At 43.3% G+C, this 20,057-nt stretch overlaps 1 protein-coding gene across 6 annotated transcripts in view; it reads left to right on the top strand.

Moving 5' to 3' along the window:
- LOC135451325 (cytosolic carboxypeptidase 6-like) overlaps window positions 1-20,057 on the top strand; it is an 876,962-nt gene that overhangs the window by 571,177 nt on the left and 285,728 nt on the right. For 3 of the 6 annotated variants that reach the window (XR_010441278.1, XR_010441279.1, XR_010441280.1), the window contains one exon: window positions 1,105-1,710. The exons of the other annotated variants lie outside the window; for them this stretch is intronic. The gene's annotated coding sequence lies outside the window, so the exon portion shown is untranslated. Of the gene's footprint in view, window positions 1-1,104; window positions 1,711-20,057 lie in introns of those variants that run through there. 6 annotated transcript variants of the gene reach the window in all.

The raw sequence follows: 20,057 nt of genomic DNA, 5'->3' as shown, positions 1-20,057 counted from the left end.
CTCCTCTGCCAATAGATGGTTCTGCTGAGAGCTTTCCAATGCCCAGCTCCTTCAGCAGGTTTTTTCAGATTATTTTTTTTAGGACAGCAGCTGTCCTAAAAAAAAAAAGACATCTTCTTAACCTTGATGTCATTGCCAGTGGTTGAAGATCCAAACCCCCTATTATTTTGAGTTTGTCTGGCTTTGTTCTACCTGACATGGCACTGCAATGTTATGTTTGGCTGGAATGCAAATGAAATGGTGTCATGGGCAGGCCAGTCCAAAAGGTCAAAGGAAGGAAAGTTTAATATCAATTTAAGGGGAAAAAACCCAACAAACATAATTTCATTTTCTATCTCTATAGGCCTCCAAATTATCTATGATCGTGATGTAAGCCAGCAGCCATCAATTTTTTCCTTAATAAAAAGAAGCATAGGTTGTCAAAAGTAATTTACCTCTTAAAGGAACCTGAAGTGTGAAAACATAAGTACTTTACACAGGAATAGAGATGAACAAAAGGTAGGAAATACTTTTCATAGATGCCTGGTGAAGTCTGATTATTTGTGGCCTCATCAGATTTTTTTTAATGAGATGGGTAATTTCAAGCTCCAAATCTAGCTTAGCTATGAAATGAGGCAAAAAACCCCAAAATAAAACAAAAAAAAACTCCGAAAACAAAAAAACAAACAAAAAGTTGTATCTATCTTTCTGAATCAAGAGGAAAAATTGTCTTCCTGTAAAATAATCTAAAAGTGATGCTTATTCTGTGCTTGTGTGCTCACAGCTCACAAAACCCTTTCACAAAAGAACTTGCCTTCCTTTCACCAACAACCTGGAAACAGAGAAGTTTGTGGCAAAAGTTTCCTAAACTTGCTGCCTTGGTTTCTTCCAGAGCTGTGAATCCTATGCCTCCTTCTTCCCAATGTAGTTTCCTGTTCATTGGAAAAATCCATTCTATTATATACATCACTCTTCTACCCTACCTGAAATGTTAAGTTAAAGCAAATTTCTGTTTGTTGCCAGTTTGGTTTGTGGTTTGGGTATTTTTTTTTCCAGTAGTATTGTTTTTATTATTAGAAATTAAAGGATTAGCCCCAGGCTTAAAGGTTTTTTTTTCCCCAACAGAATTCCATTCGGCCCAAAGCTTTCCCCTATTGTAAGACTAAAGAAATCCCCATGAAGCTTCAGTTACTGCAGTTTGTGAAGATCTCTGTTTTTCTGCACGTTTGGAATTGTCAGGGACAGACATTTCAGCCTTTGTGTGTACAGGAGCAAATGACAGGAGTCAGGAGCTGATCTGTCTAATGCCTTCTGACAATGGGTGTGTGGATTTTACAGCACCAAAATCAGTGAATTATTCAAAGGTTTTGCACCAGATTAGAGCTTACAAAGCCCAAAGAGACTTGTGGAAGCTGGGACATGCCTGTGCTGGCTCTGGTGCCACTTTTCCCAGACATCAGCTGAGGTAACAACTCTGTCTTGCACTGCTGGCTGTCCCCTCATGTGCTGCTTGGAAAACACAGTAACTGGTTTGCTCACGTAGAGAAAAACTTTTCTGCCTTGCATTCTCTGTATGGCCTTTTGATATTAACAGCTGACAGATTTCCACTTCTTTGCATTTTTTATCTGCTTTGTATATGCCATTTGTTATCTCTTTTGTATATGACAACAGCATAAAGCTTTTGTTGTACACATTTTTAATAAAGAAAGCCAAAATATTTGAAAGCTAAAGCGGATATTACTTTTCCCATGGAGTATGCAACCTTTGATAGCCCAGACCTTTGATAAAGTGTGTTGCAAGCCAGGCACTGTATTCAGAAAGTATTGAAATTTTGGGTGGTGGGTCTGGTTTTTGTAGCAGATGAGCATTTTGCTCTCAGAAGAGTAAACAGTTATAATTACAGACAGTGCTGGCACATGACATTCAGCCTTAATTCAGCCTGAGCTCTCTCAGAGCCCCACTGCTTGGGTCTGGTGCTTGCTTCCTGTGATGGTGTTCACAGGCGTCTTATGTTGAAGGAAGAGATGAGGATCTGACTCTGTAATTCAGAAGGCTTGATTTATTGTTTTATGACATATTTTACATTAAAACTATACTAAAAGAATAGAAGAAAAAGTTCTCATTAGAAGGCTGGCTAAGAATAGAAAAGAATGAATCAACAAAGGTTTGTGGCTCAGACAGAGAGCCAGCTGTGCTGTGATTGGCCATTAATTAGAAACAACCACATGAGACCAATCACAGATGCACCTGTTGCATTCCACAGCAGAAGATAATAATTATTTACATTTTGTTCCTGAGGCCTCTCAGCTTCTCAGGAAGAAAAAACCCCAAGAAACTATTTTCATAAACAGATGTCTGCGACACTTCCTCCTGTCAGAGGGGCTGAGGGGCAGATAGGGCATGGGAGGTGTGCAAGTGTGGAGCACTGTGACAGGAGGGAACCCCATCCTTTATCCCAGATCCCCAGGACTGGGGGCTGAGAAAAAACCTCCTGCCAGAAGTTCTGCATCTGCTTGTGAGGCAGGGCCTGAGAGACAGAGGAAGCTCCTCCAGCAGGAAGGGACAGGGTTATCTGGGATCAAAGCCCACAGTGCAGAGCCAGCCAAAGCCCAGGCACCATTCTCAGAGGTCTCCTGACAATTTGGAGAGGCTTTGAATGTGGAGGCAGAACCCCAGTGTGGGGTCGTGGGGTGCTGTGGGGAAGGGCAGGCCCCAGTGTTTGGTGCTGTGGGGAAGGGCAGGCCCAGGCAGCGTGGCTGAGCTCTGAACTCTGGTGAACTCATCTTTCTCACTCTGATGTTTGTCTTAGAGGCCCTGGGCTAGAACATTGCTGTGGCATTTCACCTCCTGGCCCGCAGCCCATCGATGCTGCTGCCTGCCCTTGCATCACTGAGCTTTGTTATGAATGACTGGAGAAAGTGCCAGTGCAGATCTGCTGCTGCTGGGGGCACTCCCAAAACAGCCCACAACAACACCCTGGGTATAAAAAAAAACCAGGCCCTTGGTGTGCTGATGTTACAGCGAGATTTGGTGCTGCACATGACCCACTTACGGCCTGGGAATGTTTTCAGCTCTCTTTTTGTCATCCAGAGATCCTCGCTTTCCCCTTTGCAGTCCATTTTCAAAAAGGAAAGAAAATAAAAAGACACAAAAAAAAAAGGGCTTCTCTATAGCTGTGGCTTACATCTTTGCATAAATCATTATGATTTTCACTTTTTGTGTCTTTGTTACTTTGCCTTTCTGTGAAGTATTCCCAGTTCTCACACTGCCTGCCCTCAGCAGCTGAGGTGAATCTAATGCACACCCACCCACCCCTTTCCCTGTTTCCTTACTGATGATCTTCAGGAAAGTGCCTTTATGGTATAGACAGGAAATAATGAACAGGGAGGAAACAATGAGCTTGAAAGGAGAAGTGTTGAAAGTGCTCACAGTGAAAGTTTTCCCAGTGGTGTGGCTCAGGTTGAGCCAGGGCGACAGGAAGGACCTGCCAGCGGGAGAGCTAGAAAGTGATTTTGCTTTGTAGGAGGAGTTTCAGCAGTTTGTTTACAATGTGTTTGTGCCCTCTGTGACAGAAAGGCATCTGCCCACGCAGCCTTTGGCACTGATCAGAAGATCTGGATCTAGAAGATCTGTGCTCTGGGAAGGCTGGGAGGCAGCAGAGCTCAGTGCGCTGAGAGGCACTCGATGAGCGCATCCAGAGCTTCACCTGGCTGTGCTGAGCACATTGAGGGCTTCACCTGGCTGTACTGAGTGTATCCAGAACTTCACCAGGGTGTGCTGAGGGCATCCAGAGCTTCAGCTGGGTGTGCTGAGCCCTTCCAGAGCTTCAACTGGGTATGCTGAGCTTCATCTGGGTGTGCTGGGAACATTGAGAGCTTCACTTCGGTGTGCTGAGGCCATGCTGAGTTTCACCTGGATGTGCTGAGCTTCACCTGGGTGTGCTGCCTGATCCCTGTGCTCAGGGCAGTGTGGGGTGCTCTTCCCAGCCCAGGTGTGATATGGAGAGCTCCAGGGAGCTGACACAGCCCAGTGTGAGATGCTGGATCCACTGTGAGAGCTGCATTTAGCCCCCACTTAGTGAATCTCTCTTATCTCATGGCTCCTGAACAAAATGATGCACTGCTGAAACACTCTCCCCCAATGCACCTTTTTTCTGCAGGATGCCCATTTTTTTGCATTTTTTAAGCTTCAAGAGTACAGTGTCACCAAGATTTATCACATGAATGACTTAGAGCCCAGCTGTAGCCTAATGCTGCACCTCAAATTATGAATTTGCTAACCAGCCCCTCTCCTTGGCATAGGCTGCTGGTTAGAGAGGAAATCCCATAACCTTTCTGCTTGGAATTGCTCTTTAAACAGGGATGCTAATCTTTATGGACCCTGATGGTTGTGCTGTGCTGATTTGCTTGTTAATATTTTCAAAGCACTTTGAAGATGAAAAATGCTGAGTGTTATTGGCCTTTTATCTAAAAAAGACATTTTAAAACATGGAGCTAGGGAAAGATCTGCATAAATTAACACGTGTTGATTATGCTCTATCTTTCCTTTTCATCTGAATGTATTAAGTAGCAAGAGAACTGTGAGAATTTGTATCTTTCCTTTTCATCTGAATTTATTAAACAGTAAAAAGGACTCTGTGAATTAGTAATCTAATTTGAACATCAAACCAAAAGCAAAATTCTTCCTAATCCATTTTGCAGATCTCTCACCAGCAGCAGAGTTTTCTTCCATATCTCAGGTTAAGAATGAAGTTTCAGGATCAGGTCTTGATACTTTCTGGATTGACAAGACTGCCATACAGATTTATTTTTCCAGTTCAGCCTGGAGGGTCAGTAACAATTCCACTTCGCAGTGAAAAAAATGATCATCAGTCAAGCCCAAGCTGCTCACCCAAATCTGTAATGTTGAACCAGGCAGTTTTCACTAATTTTGGGAGCAAGCTCTGCTTTAGAAACTCCTGTGGTTTTCTTGCCATTTAACAGAGTAATATCAGTTCAGTCATTTGATTGTTTTCTTCAGTAAATGTACATGATAATAATAACTTTTTGCACTTCATGAAATTTTATTCATTCTTGCAAGATATTTTCAATTGTGAAGGGAAAGATAGTATATTACATTGTGATCTGGGGTTTTTTTTGCTTCCAAAATCAGATATTGCTAATTTTAATAGAGGGTATATAGCACAAAATCTAATGAAGGATTCTGTCTTGGCTTCATGCTTTGAGACAAGTTGCAGCTGAAAAATCTTTTTTCCCTCTCCAATTTCCAATCCCAGGGTGAGGAGAGTTACAGATATTTGGTGAAAACCTTTGAGGAATTTTAAACCTTCTCAATGATAGACCTCAGCAAAATGTGGGGAAAGGAGACAGGCCCTTGATGAGCTGGGAGAGGAAAGACAAAATCCCAGCTACTTAGGGAGAAGTTCCAGAAGTCAGGATCTCTCCTGCTTGCTGATTTTAGCTGCAGATAGATATTTCATTTTGCTGTTTTTGTTTTGAAGTGTTGTAGATCTTTAAAAAAAAAATAGAGGGGGAAAAAACGCAACCCACCAACAGAGAATAAAAATTTAACCTTTGAAATGGTAGAACCTTCATTTAGCAATAACCCTTTACCCAGACATCACTGCCACTGCTCTCCCCAGGGCCAGGAACAGTGGCTGCAGACATGGTCCCCATGGTGCTCCCTTAGGATGAGTGGCAGAACATCATTCCAGAGTCCCCATCCCACTTTCCTGCATCTGAGACCCTGAGGTGGCAACACAACCCCTGATCTCCTGTTAGCAATGAGATATCCTTCTCAGAAGGATATATGTGTATATTTGCTGGTATTTGTGTACATTCTACTGGAGAAAAGTGCTGTGCAGTTCTTTGTTTTTTAGTTTTAAAGTAATTCCCTCTTTGTGCTGTGGTGAGTTGTTCCGGATGGAGGTACCTCCATACTGTGGAATAAAACTAAGCCTCATCTTTTAAACAGAAATGAAAGTCCTTGGTATCACTGGAGTAGCTCTGGAGCTCATCTGCCAGTCTAGCTTGGTGTTGAAGTAATTAAAGAGGTCAGGCACAAAAATATTGCATACCTGGAGCTTTGCCAGCCTCTTTCCTCTTTCTCCCATCTCTTATCACACCCGTCCATTTGGGATTCCTCCTCAAGCTTTGTTATATTCATCGTGTAGATTAGTGGTCTGCAACTATTAACAACAAACTTTGATGCTACAGAGTGGGAATTGCTTGAATAAACAATTTCACAAGTAAATGGAGTCACAGCTCTGAACCAAGAGAGCTCCAAACTTGTTTTAATTTACAGAGGTCAAAAAGTAAATGGGATTGTTGCTTGGGGAGGTAACTTGAGGAGAACATGCAGTGTTCCCTCACAACAAAGGGATGAAGGGCAAAAAATTTGATTGACTTCTGGAGTTTGGTTTTAATTAGCTTTATTTCTACCATCACCAGCACAGCAAGCAACCCGTGTGAGCAGAAGGATGCTGGGTGGTAAAGGTGCAATTTTTTTTTGCATTTTTAAAATTTTTCAGTACAAATTTTCCTCAAGGCATAAGCAGGAGAGTTTGCTCCAGAAAACAGGAGACAGTGGGGCAGGAACTGACAAAAAAGGCAAGTCTGGGTCACTGTTTCTGCTTGGGTTTCCTGAACATCTTTTTTCCAGATGCCCCGCAGCTGCTTCTGAGAAAGCAATTTTATTTTGTTTATTTGCTTGTAGTCTGGATTATTTGTGCGGAGGAGTGGAGAGCCATTTCCAGGCATTTTTAATTGCAGAGGACTGTCACTTGCATTGTGCAGGCAGTAGGGTTTACTGAGCATTTCCTGAGAGATTTAGCAGGATATTGGGAGATCAGTTAAATGTCTGTAAAACATCTGACTGCTCACTCTGGATTCACTCAGCTATCCTGGGTTGCCAATGGTGCTTGCCAGGGTATTTCTGCCTGTTTTCCAGCCCCTTCCCTGCTGCCCAGCTGCCCTTGGGTGTGGGATGGGGTGGGCAGGCACTGCTGCTCCTCTGCCAGGTGCAGGGACTGGGCAATAATGTGGAAGTTTGATGGGAATGTCACAGGGAGGTACAGCAAGCACAGACCAAGCTTCCTTAGAGCTCAGCTGCTGATGGAATAATTTAATCCCGGGATTATTTTTGCTTAGAGATGTTGGGAATGATGGGGAAGTCAACCACTGACTTTCCTCCTAACCCAGCCGGCTTCCCACCAATTCATCCAACCTCAGCACAAGTCAGTGATCAGAAACTTTTCTCCTGCAGAATTCCTAACAGTGTTGCAGAAAGCTGCTCCTGATCTGCATCCTCCCCTGTTTATCCTCTCATAGCCCTGCCTCCAGCAGCTGGCCCAGGGTGTCAATGGGAGCCCCCCTCAGCAGCTCCTTGGGCAGTGCAGATGCCAGGCATGGAGCCTTTAGGGGGTCCCAGTTGTTGGTTTCTCTGGGTCTGGATTGAAGGCACTTGATGCAGTAATCCATGTCCAGACTCAAGTGTTGATTATTTCTTATCAGTCTCACTACAGTGAGTTGGGCAGCTTTTCATTAGAAGGCGCAAAATGGCCAACAGTCTCCTGTTACAAGGTCTTTTAAGACTAAACTATCCAATTAAGAACTGATATCCAGATTATTTTCCCTTCTAACCCAATAACTGATCCCAAAGAGCTGCAATGGGGACTTTTCTGCCCAATTACAAAATGCCACCCAAACCCATGGAGAAGGAAGAAGAAGCATGAAGAAGAAACCCAGGATGACACCCTGTGCCCTCCATCTTGCTTCCATCCACAACATACTAAACATCCCAAAACGTAAATTTCTCACCAAGTGATACACCTACATTACTCTCTATAATCTATTTCACACTTAAGTGGATTCTAATCTATCTTGAAGTCTAGGAAACTTTTTTCACTAATGAAGGTCAGAGTCAGTGCTCTCATGGGGGTCAGGGCACCCCAGGGAAGACAGAGAAAGGGCCTCAGGAGATGTGTCACAGACACATTTTATGAAAAATCCTTTCCTTAGGATTTTTTCTCCTGAGAAGCTGAGAGACCTCAGAAACAAAAAGTAAACAGTGGTTATCTGCTGCTGTGGAATGCAACAGGTGTATCTGTGATTGGTCTCATGTGATTGTTTCTCATTAATGGCCAATCACAGTCTGGCTGTTTCAGACTTGCTGGTCAGTCACAGGATTTTGTTATCATTCCATTTCCTTTCCTTTGCTTGCAAGCTTCCTGATGAAATCCTTTCTTCTATTCTTTTAGTATAGTTTTAATATAGTTTTAATACAATATATATCATAAAATAATAACTCAAGCCTTCTGAAATATGGAGTCAGATCCTCCTCTCTTCCCGGGACCTCTGCGAACACCATCACAGAGAGCCTGTGCCTGTCCCCACCTTCCTGGGCACCACACATGGCCAGGACAAGCTCCAGGACACGTGCCCTGGTGGCACCCCTGTGGCTCCTGCAGGATCTGTGGGATGTGGTGTGAGCATCTCCCATGGATAATTCCAGGTGATACAGACAGCAGCGCCTGTGATGCTCTCCCTAAGTTGTGGCAAGCAGCAGAAAATGAAGTGATGATTTGAGCTGGTGGCACATGTAGCTTCAGGTGTTTGTTTAATATTCAGTGTTCATGCTTGGTGAGAGCTGGGATGGGAGCTTTCAAATGCTGCTCCATGGCTGTGCATCACTGCACTTTTTCTTTTTTTGTTGTTGTTTTTCCTTTTCAGGGCCTGACAGATGGTGATGTTTAGATTAAAAATAATTTCTTTATTAAGCCAACACCCGTGTTGTCAGTGATTTTTAACAGGAGCTTCATTTGTTAAAACAAGGCTGTTGTGCAGCTAAAGTGTCTGGAAAGGATGGAGGGCTTTAGAAAGACACAAAAAAAATTCAGTGTCTGAAGAGCCAGCAGTGATAGTCACACCTGGGGCTGGCAGATCCGCATTCTGTGTCTTTGGTGTTGTGAGGGAGAGCTCAGGGGCACCATGAAGCCTTCTCTTCCAAAGTGCTCTGATTTTTGCGTTCCTAAATGAGGGAAATGATCCAGAAATTATCAATGGGCATTCTGGACAGACCCAAAATGGGCTGGTTTTTCTATACTGCTGTCCAGGCAGGTGTCCCACTGTACTGACCATGGATGTGTGAGAGAGGTGCTAGGGGCAGCTGTGTGAGGAGGAAAGGCCAGACCACTCCAGTACCCAACTTCCATCTCAGAGCTGGACCAGCTTCTGACCTGTGGGCCTCCTGAGGAGGGACTTTACCCTAAATCATGTCCCTCAGCAACCAGGGTGGGCAGGAAGGAGACACTCAGAGACAGGAAAGAGGGTTTGCTCTTGGTTAGGGTACAATCCAAAACCTGTGGAGGAAGTGCCAGTCTGTATGGAGCCATGGGTATGGCCCTGTGGGTCACTTCTGGATGGTCCTCTGCATCCCCATGTTCGCATCTAGTAGTTCTCAGGTAGTTTCCAGGGGAAATCAAAATTCCCTGCAGGTCCTGTGGTGGTTCCCTGTCACAGCCTGGTCTGATGGCTCAGGCTGAGTTTCTACAAGAGATGGATACTGGAATCATTTGTAACATCAGACCCATTTTATGGGCTAAAAACATGGAAACTAGTTAGTCAGCTTGAAGTTTTCCACTCAGCACTGTGCTGTAACATTGTCTTCTTGGGAATAAAAATGTCAGTCAAAAGAAACCAAATTTTAATTCTGCCATTGAAAGCCATATATTTTTTTTTCTTCTAAGTTCCTATGGGAAGGTAGATAAACCTTCAAAAAATGAAAATGCACTCTCACTAAAATTATTCTGCTTTTGGGGTCACATTTTAATCAAAACCATACCTGCCTTCAGGAAAAAAAAAAAAAAGTAAAACTGATTGAATTTAATAACTAAAGGAACATAAACTGTCTGCTTTGAAATGTATAATCTCACATGACATTTATTTCATAATGTGATCAAATCATATATGTTGTTATGGGGACAGTCTTTATTAAAAATGCCATTTATTTTAACAAGTGCAATAAAAAGAAACCCATATTTTTTATTGTGATAGAGGAAAAAAATTGCTATTAGTATGCTTTCAGCTAAATGAAAACATCTTTCAAGATTTGTTCAAAAATATTTAAATAAAGTGCTGTGGAATTTATTCATTTGCTGCCTTCCAGCATGAATTAAATTATCTTAAATACAATAAATGATATAGAAGAATTTGTTTTGGTTAGGGATATCCTTTGCTGATGAAGAATGAGATCATTTAAATATAACATTTTAATATAGGGCTGTAATTATGTCATTGAAAGCCCAGTTTGCTCTTAGTGAAGCGCAGAGTGAGCTCTGCAGCTGCAGCCAGAGCTTCCAAAAGGCACCAGAGGGGAGCTGTTGGGACAAATCCTCGTTAAACAGGGAGGGACTGGGACACCACGGAGCATATCTGGTTCCAGTGAGGCCAAATTCACAGCCTGACCCCGTGCAGGGAGTCAGGGCAGGGCTGGATTCCTCCCCCCGTGGGATGGGAGTGAGGAGGAGGAGGATGAGCACAGCTCCTGTTCCTCACAGGAGCTCGTGAGCAGGTGCCTCAGTGCCAGGAGGCTGCTGTGCAGGGGCAGCCAGATGTGCCCAAAGCCATGGGGATGCTCTGCTTGTGCATCCCTCCAGAGTCCCTGCAGCAGAGCTGTCAGGACCCAGGACCCCTGCCAGGGGGCTCAGAGACCCTGGCACAGAGCCTAAGATGCCCCTGTGGGTTTGATTATGACCAGTGGAGCAAGTTCCCTCCCCCCTGAGGCTTCCCTGGAAGTGTGTGTTCATGCTTTGTTTGCTTGTGTGGTTTTTTGCGTGTTTGGTTGGGTTTTTTTAATTTGTTTTGTGGCTGCTTTACCCACTGTGGTGTTTATACTGTCCCAAAAGCAACAGAGCTCAGCTTGGCTTTCCACTGCCTTCCTGGGGTTTCTCTAGCAATGTCCTGTGAGGTTTGCTCTGGCAGTCCCTGCAGTCTGCTGGAGCACAGAGGGACTTGGACTGACTTGATTCTTGGCAAAGAAATTAATACTGGATGGCATTAGAGACTTCAGGATGAAATGCTACAGCCAAGCTTCTTTCTGAAGTACCTAAGAAAATGCTGAACTGTAGTTTGGGTCTGAAAGTCAATGAATACTTAATGCAGTTCCATAGCAGCAAGTGATGTTTAGGTCAACAGTGTTCAACCAAACTAAAACGTGACTCTCTCATCTGAAAATCCGGAGGATTTTAAGGATCAGTCTTAGGTAAGTATAGCTCCCAGTGTTGTTTACTCCACACCTAACTAGCATAGATCTGTCATAGGTGGAGAACTTGGCCTAGACATGATAAACAAATTGATAGTTACATCCATACCAGAGCTTTCCTGTTTCCCATAAAGAAATAAGATTATTAGTCATCAAAGGGGCTGCATTTGCCACATTTTATCTATATAAATCTGCTTCAAGAAATGAAAAGCATGGTATAAATACTCTTTGAAAGTACACAAGCAGCAGCGATGCAGAGTGATGCCCTGGAGTGGAAGTGTTTTAAAGTGAATCATGCTCGTGGAACTGGTTTACCTGAGCTCATTTGAAATCAGCAGAGTGACAGCCCCAGCACATCAAGTGATGGAGGATTGCTCCGTGACGCCGTTCGAGGCACCGGGTTGGACTCTGTGCAATCATTTCCTTCTAAATTGGTTGTAGTCCCCTTTCAAATTGTCAGAGTGGTTTTCTTCTGCTTGGTTGCACTTGAGAAGCAGGTGGACAGCAAGCTGCTCGGGCTGGTTTGATCCACGTGCTGCTGTTCAGTGGAGAGAGCAAATCAAGCTGGAAGAGATTTCTGGTGGGGCTGTTCCGTGGCTGGATTAACAATGGGGAGCTGCTGCAACCCAGGCAGCAGGACATCTCTAATTCTGCCTTTCCTAGGGCATATTAAAGAAGACAGTGATAAATTTAGCTCCTCGGTGCCAAAAATGGCAAGTGTCAGTGTGGCACTTGGATGCAAAATGTATGAAGTCAGTCATCTCTGTATGAAGCAACAATTTGTGGGTTTTGGAGCGCAGAGTGGTCTAGTTCTTGAAGTACAGGAGATTTCATTTGATCTAGCTCCCAAATCACTTTGGGAATTTCCACAGGCCTGCTTTCCTATCAGCCATCCCTCAAGTTCCCCCATCTGAGAAAAGGGGGGAAAGAACAACTTGGAAAGGCTGTGTGGCACAATTCACAGAAATCTGCAAAGTATTTTTGGTTTCATGCACACAGAATGAGGGGCACACGTCACTTCTGTCAAGGTGTTCCTGTGCTCTCTTGCTGCACTGGGGAATAACACAAAAAATGCCAACGTGCTCTCTGTGTTTGTTTCCTTCTGAGGTTCCCTTGCAAGGACAAGCTCTGGCTTATTTGAAAATTCACCTGAGGTTTAGGCCACAGGTTGTGAAACAAAATGAGACTGGAAAGAGAACATTTCTCGTCAAATGGATTTGTGTTCTCTCATAATGAGAAATCAGTATCCTGCAAAATGAATTTGCAGAGAAATTCCTTGGAGCTGTTCCCTACCTTGATCCCAGTGAAAGCTTAGCCTGATTCAAGGAAAGGGCACCAGGCAGTAATTTGAGCAGCACCTCTGCAAAGTTTCTTCCATCACTGAGTCTTACAGGGCACCTCAAAGTTATGGCAGGAGCTGTACAAAGCATCCAGGCACACCAGGCATGGTCACACAGAGTGCTGATATCTTTGAGGCTTTTCACTTGTCCCAGTGACAGCTTTGGTGCAGAGTAAACTCTCCCGCCTTTGAAAGAACCTTGGCTCCTGGTGTAGCCAGATTCTAGAAAAGATGTGCACATCACTGATGGACCTCTTTACCTCCTCTTTCTGTGTAGCAACTTGGCACAAAATATTTCTTGAACGTCTTTGTGAGACCAGCAGACTGGGTTAACTTAAATGTCTATACATAATATTTGGATTTTATTTGGTTTTTTTTTGCAAACTGCATGGCAGTGCCAGGTTAGGAAGCCTTCCACACCAGATTTTCTTAGGGTGTTCCCTGCTAGTGGCCTTCCCTGGTGAGGCTTCCTTTCTCTCACATTTTATACAAATATAAAATGTGGGAAAGAAACAAAATGACACATAATTCTTGACAGAGAATAAAATAGGGCTGGATTTTCCTTTAAAATCCCTCTACCCACAGATTCTGTGAATTGCAATGGCACAAAATTGTTAAATTGCTTTACATTTGGGAAAACTCAGTTCATAAAAAATTGCTAACAATTTATTTTTGTACTACATGGTTGACATCCTTCTCTCTCTCTCTCCTTTTCTCTCTTTTTTCTCTTCTCCTCACTCTCTCTTCTGGTAATATGTTTTTTTTCTCTGCATGTCTGCTGAGATTCCAAGAAAAACCCAAGTGTGTCATACAACATTGCTTTCTGATTTGCAAGTTAAATAGTTTACATAGGCAAAAATGTGGAGCAATTGGAATATTCCCTACCCAAACACTTAGGGACTCAAACTGCACATTTTAGCCTGGCAGGCCTCCACTGATATTTTTAGCTAGAAAAAAAAAAACACCAAAAAACATTCTGAAGTAACAAGGAAAGACAGATCAGATCTAGGAAAAAATAAGTAAAAGCTCTATTGGACATGTTTTGTGAATGTTGCAGTGTTGGTGTTAGTTTACACCTTGCCCTGTGTGTTCAGGAGTGCAGCACATGGAGTCTCTGAAAGTTGGGGCCCTTCTGCAATGCCTGTTCCCACGATGGGGTTAGCCTTCTTGCTGATTGATTTAGTCTTTTGGAAACAGGCAAACCATCAGGAGCTTTCTGCTCACAGAGATTAGCATTCATAGCCTGCTGTTTTTTAATTAAAAAAGCCATTTAAATACAAGGGTTGGGGTTTCTGCCAGCAACCATTAAAAATACTTGTTTTGTAATTATCCCCCAACCCCTTTTTCTATTTAATTCTTTTTTTTTCCTTTTTTGTTTCTCTGAAGTCCTTGACAGATTCCTCCTGTTCCATCTACCTGCTCCTGTGGCACTGCACCTCCCACCAGGGTGAGCAGCTGCCAGCAGCTGGCAGGAGGTGTGGAAGGATGTGTTCAACATCCCTTTCCAGTGACTGAGCTCATCCTCTGCCTCCTCCTGGCAGGATTAGGGGCACAGAGCCCAGCTTTGTCACCACTGCAGGACCTTGGGGGGCATTGTCCCACCGGGGGCTCCCCTGGCTCTCTTTGCACACACAGGGACCTGCTGGGGCTGGGACAGAGCCTTAAATAGGTCTTAGCTGTTCTGCCAAGTGGTAAACATGGTGTAGCTGTGCTGTGTGTACCCCTGCTTGTCTCTGGTGTGTGGGAGCTGCCCAGACATCCCTGCCAAGGTGGTTTCTTCATGGGGGTTTTCTGTCAAAAGTTGGAGTTGATAATCTTGGAGGTCTTCTCCAAACTTGATGGTTTGCTGTAGGGCTTGGCTGAATATTCTGCATCACTGGGTTCTGCAGCCACTCTGGGTTTCTCCAGGTGTTTTGCCTGTGCTAGACTTGTAGCTGTAGATAAATATATGTATTCAGGCATGTGTATGCTCACCAAAACTGTGATGACCAACCTGAGTCATGACTGCATTTCTATTGCTTCTGAGGAGTTTACATCTAAGGATTTTTGTCTTCTTAATTCTTCTTGGACTGTGGCCTTGGGCTAGTGCAGAAACCCTGATCCACAATATGAGCACCATAATTCAGCAGCATTATTTGCACACAAAACCTCTGATATTTTTACTGCTCTGGGGCCATATAATTTGATGGGGGAAGAGACAATTCCTGTTTTGGTATCTGACAGGTGATACCAAATTTTCAGTTTGTTTTCATTCTATGTAAGAGTCTCAATTGTGAAGTTTCAGCCTGTCCTAATCCTGTTTTGTCCCTCAGCTCCAGCTCCATCTCCTCCCCTGCATTTTCAGCCTCCTTAGAGGGTGTTTCATCACTGACACCCCCATGCACATCCTTCAAACTGCTCAAACCATGGAGGCAGGATTGTGTGTGGCTGGCTTGCCTTGCTCCTGCAAAATGAAGAGGGAAAGTTCAAGTTTAGTCACCCTTGATATAAACAAAAGGTGCTCTCTTGGCTGCTGCCTTGGTCTCCTGGCTGGTGCAAGCTCCCTTTTCCTTCTATTTTTTGCTGCTCTTTCCCTGTTTTTCCTCTCCCCAGCTGCAATTCTCTGGTTTAGTGTTACTGGTTTGAAAATAGCATGTGATGATAGTGCTTTTGACAAAACATTCTGCAGTTAGGAACAATTCCTTGGGGCAGACTGCTGGTATTAGGTTGAAGGCCTAACCTCCTCCAGCAAATATTTAACACCAGAATGATCTCAATTTCATCTGGCTGAAAACATCCCAATGTGGTCCTCGAATCGCAAGAAATTTTTTCCCTCAACAAATTCAGATGGTTGTATTCTACACAAATTGATAGTTAAATAAAGGACCAGCCCCTCATCTGCTTCTAAATGCACACTTGTAGATTTTCCCTTAATTTCTGATGGCAGTTTTCAGCAGTATTCTCCAGATAAAAATTATCCACGTGCTATTTTACAAATATGCAAATACCACTCTCACCTGACTTACAGACTGCACAAAAGCTTAGTGAAAAGTGTTGGAGAAATATTGAGGCTCTTAAATGTCTCTATTCTAATCAGTGCTTAAAATTGTCTTCAGTTTGGGGTGGGAATAAGACTAGAGCAGAATACTTTTGAAATCCCACTTGAGGTGATTATGTAAGTTATGACATATCTACATTCCAGTGTAAAGCCCATGGAGATGTTTTCATTCCAGGGGGGCTTTTGTTGAACCATTATTTCCCCTGCCCTGGTAGGCCAGTGATAACAAACACCACCTTGCACTTGCAGCATAAATGTCAGTAAAATAACTTGTTTAAAAAAACCCCAAACATCGATTTTCTTGTTTGCATTTTCATTTTCTCTGACAGACACCAAGTGAATGAGTGCAAACTCTTACCCTGAGGGCTCCAGAGGCGTTAGAGCAATGGCAGGGAGGACCAAGCAAGGCAGGTGGCATTTACCTGGTCCCTGTGTGGTGCTAGGCTGGCAGGGAGCACTGGAGCAGTGTGAGCACCAGCTCTGCCTGCAGTGACTTCCCACAGGAGGAGCTGCAGGGGAAGGAATTCACCTCAGTCTCAGACCAAAACTCTCACCATCATATTTCCTGAAAAATCCCTTTGCCAGGATTTCTTCTCCTGGGAAGCTGAGTAGCCTCAGACAAAAATTAAAACAACAATTATCTGATCTGCTTCTCCTGTGTTTTGCTGCTTTGGAATGTGCTTGTAGATTTTTTTTATCCAACAGGTGAATTGTTTTTACTTAATGACCAAACATGGTCAGGCTGCACTGGGACTCTGGAGAGAGTCATAGGTTTTTCATTAGTATCTTGTTAAGCCATCTGTAAGTATAATTTCTCTATTCTTTAGTGTAGTTTTAGTATAGCATATCATAACATAACATAATATAACATAATATATAACATAATATAATATAATATGATAATAAATTAGCCTTCCATTGCCCTCCATTTCCAGCTGGCCCATGGCATGCTGTCACTGTCATATTTCCTGAAAAATCCCTTTGCCAGGATTTCTTCTCCTGGGAAGCTGAGTAGCCTCAGACAAAAATTAAAACAACAATTATCTGATCTGCTTCTCCTGTGTTTTGCTGCTTTGGAATGTGGTTTGGACGTTGTTTACCAACTGGTCATTGTTTGATTGGCTTCATGTGAATTGTTTTGACTTGATGATCAATCACAGTCCAGCGGTGTCTGGACTCTGGAAGGAGCCATGAGTTTTTAATTATTATCTTTTAGCTTTCTGTCTGTATCCTTTCTCTATTCTTTAGTATAGTTTTAGTATAGCATTACATAATATAATTAATATAATATAATATAATAATAAATTAGCCTTCTAAGAACATGGAGTCAGATTCATTTTTCCTCCCCACGATGGGGGACCCCAAAAATACCCCAGCATGCCACCACGGGAGCCTGTGTCTGCCCAACCAGCCCCGAGGTGACAGTCTGGGCTTGGCTGGTGCCATCCAAACCATCAAACAATGACACAGAGGGGACTCCAGCAGTGCCCTGGGCTCTGCTCCCATCCCCAGAAAATGGCCATTCCCACATTCACCCAGAAGGCCTCATGATGGTCATGGATCTGCAAAATGCCATATACACACATACAGCACTTTCTTCTTCAATCCCCACTGGGCAGATTTTCCAAGTGACTCATTCCCTGTGCCAGGCCAAGCTTTCTCGTGCCCAAGACACAGAGAGCAAAAGTTTCCTCCTGTCCTAGCAGAGGTTGGTGCTGCTCTTTTTTGTTCCTGCAACAAGGAATGAGATCTGCATTTGGACAGCCAAGGCCAGAAGTAACCAGACCATGAAGGGGAGATTTTGACTCACGTTTCAGAGCTTACAGAAGTGGCTATGCCTGCCAGATCACACCTGTTTAAAGCAGCTGGAATGGGTCTTAAGGTTCTTTATTCTTAGTACTAGTTTGCTGTCAGGAAACAGCCATGAAAGGCAATAGCAAAGCATGTGTCTGATCTCATCTCCTTTCAGAGCTGATTCTCAGATAGGATGAAGGCTTTTTGCTGCTTTTGGTTACTAGATAAGCTCACATGCTGAGAGCTCTAGGTGGATCTGAAGGATCAAACCCTGTTTATAATTCATCTGTGCTCAAGGTGAGGCTATGTGATAGAATTTCCATTTTTATAAGTTTGCTTTCTTTCAAAAAAAAAAAAAAGAAAGAAAGAAAAGAAGAAATGGAAATACACCAAAGAGATTTGTTCAAAGAGCCCCACCTTAGGAAATGGCAGAATGAAGTTGGTTTTGGTCTCTTTTCTGAACTCTGCCAGGATGGTGTTAATAACCTTCTTTTAATGTAGATTTTGAGCATGCAGTACATGCAGAGAGGGGAGTGTACTCTGTTTAACATGTCTGTAAATGCCAGATCTTACAAAGCACAAAAGTCAGACTTATGTGCACTGACAATGGCTGAAATTCTCTTCTTTCTTTGTGTCAGTTACATTTGGAGTTCAGGGGCGTTTGTACAGAATTTCAGATGTTGGTTGAAGATGCTCATTGCAGGGGGCTGGACCAGATGACCTTTAAAGGTTCCTTCCAACCCAAACTAGCCTGTGATTCTATGAGTCCATGTTTGCAGAAGTGCTTTATTAATTTTGTCATGCAAAAGGCAAAGTCGATCGTGATATGAAAAGTGCCATTTGAAGGGGACCTCTGGTTGGACCAAGAGAAGGAGCAGTTTGTGAGGGGTTGCCAATGTTTCCTCTCTTAGTCTGGGGTACCCCAGACCCCAAAACATGGTGGGATTTCCATTTAGGCCTAGAGAAACCCCCCATAGCCTGTAAGGAGTAAGAGGTGGTGCAGCTTCATGTCTTACCATGAAGAACAGAAGATGCTCATGAAAAATAATGCACTGGTGCCAGATCTTAGCACCTTTTGGAAGATCCTGTCACCACCCATGTGATTTTCCTGTACAACAAAAGTCTGGGGAAAGTTGCCAGTGCCTGTTACATTGAGCAATGTAATTTATGCACTTTTTTTTCTTCTCACTGCAAACATTTTTGTGTAACGCGAGATGCCGATCTGTCTGAAAGCCACTGATGGGTTCTGTGCCACTCTCATGGGAAGAGTGAGGCAGTGTTTTAAGTGATACAGTCATATAATATCTTTGTTTAAAAACACAAAAATCTAACTGCCTTAACACTCCAGCGCACGATTCCGCAGGACATGTGAGGCACGGCGCGCTGCAGCACTTAGTCTGTGAAGGATTCCCTTGTCACTGTCAAAATTGTTTTAGAAGTCTAAATTAATGCATAGCACTGCATTTATTAAAATGTGAAATAATCATAAATTTTTCATTCTTTGTACACTTAAGCTAATTTTCACATAAATGAAGCACTTGGCAGTTGAAATTCCACATATGGTTGACAGTGATGTTTGATGTCAGAACAATGCCCTGAGCTCCATGCAAATTAAACATATTTTAATTATTCGGGATATCCATTCTTCTTTTACAGTGTGTCTAAGCAGAATATTAAAAGGAATTTTAAGTGTAATGTATTGTCAGCAGCTGACTCCATCTGCCAGGGTGAATCCTCTTGCCTCTTCTGCCGCTGAAAGGGAAGTGACCCAAAGTGAAAATCAGAAAAAGCACAACATGAAGTAAAACTTCAGCTTCAGACACTGTCTGGCTTAAGGGGAACAGTCTGAGACTCCCCCTCCAGCAGTGACCTCTGTGGCCACAGGACAGGGCAGAGGAGGGAGCTGAGCCAGAGGCACATGCTGATTTTGGAATGGGAACTCTGGAATGGGAACTCGAGCTCTCGCTGTTGCTTCCCAGGCACCAGGTTTCAGTTCCCTGTGACAAAACCACTGGGTTTCCATGACAGTGGTGATCTCATTGCTTGGGCAATGCCATGGCTGGCAGTAATTGCAATCCCAACCATGCTCCTGGGATGCTGGGCAAGGGGCTGGGGTGTTCTGGAGCTGTGCATTTTCCTCACTGTTTTACAAAGATATTTAAGACCTACAGATCTGTGCATTCCTGAATTTCAGTTTCTCCTTTAGCCACTGTCCTGTTGTGTGATCAGCATCTTTATGCCAAATGTTTTTACAGCTATCTAAAGGCAGATAACTGGACCCCAAAATTCATGGGTGTGTTTACGTGTCTTTAGTTTCCCTCAAAAAAATGAAAGGAATTCAGTCATCCTAAAAATGCCTCTTTCCATGTCAGTTTAAAAATGTCTAGAAAGGAAAGAAAGGGAAAGGGAAAGGGAAAGGAAAGGGAAAGGAAAGATGAAATCCAGCCTGGCATCTCTAGGGCACAGTTTGAAGGGTACTCCAGCCCTTCCCTCCCCTTGAAACTGAGGAGTGTTGGCCTGAGCTCCCAGTTAAATATCAGATTTCTAAGTAACAGAAATTTATATTTTTGTCACTTTTATCAGACAAAAATAAACAAAGCCTACTAGGTTCCAGTTTTGGCAAATGAAAAGTTTTTCTTAACTTTGGC

Source organism: Zonotrichia leucophrys, chromosome 8, assembly GCF_028769735.1.
Source record: "Zonotrichia leucophrys gambelii isolate GWCS_2022_RI chromosome 8, RI_Zleu_2.0, whole genome shotgun sequence".
Lineage (NCBI taxonomy): Eukaryota > Metazoa > Chordata > Aves > Passeriformes > Passerellidae > Zonotrichia > Zonotrichia leucophrys.
The sequence above is the reverse complement of the archived record's forward strand: the minus strand, read 5'-3'. Positions and strand labels throughout refer to the sequence as shown.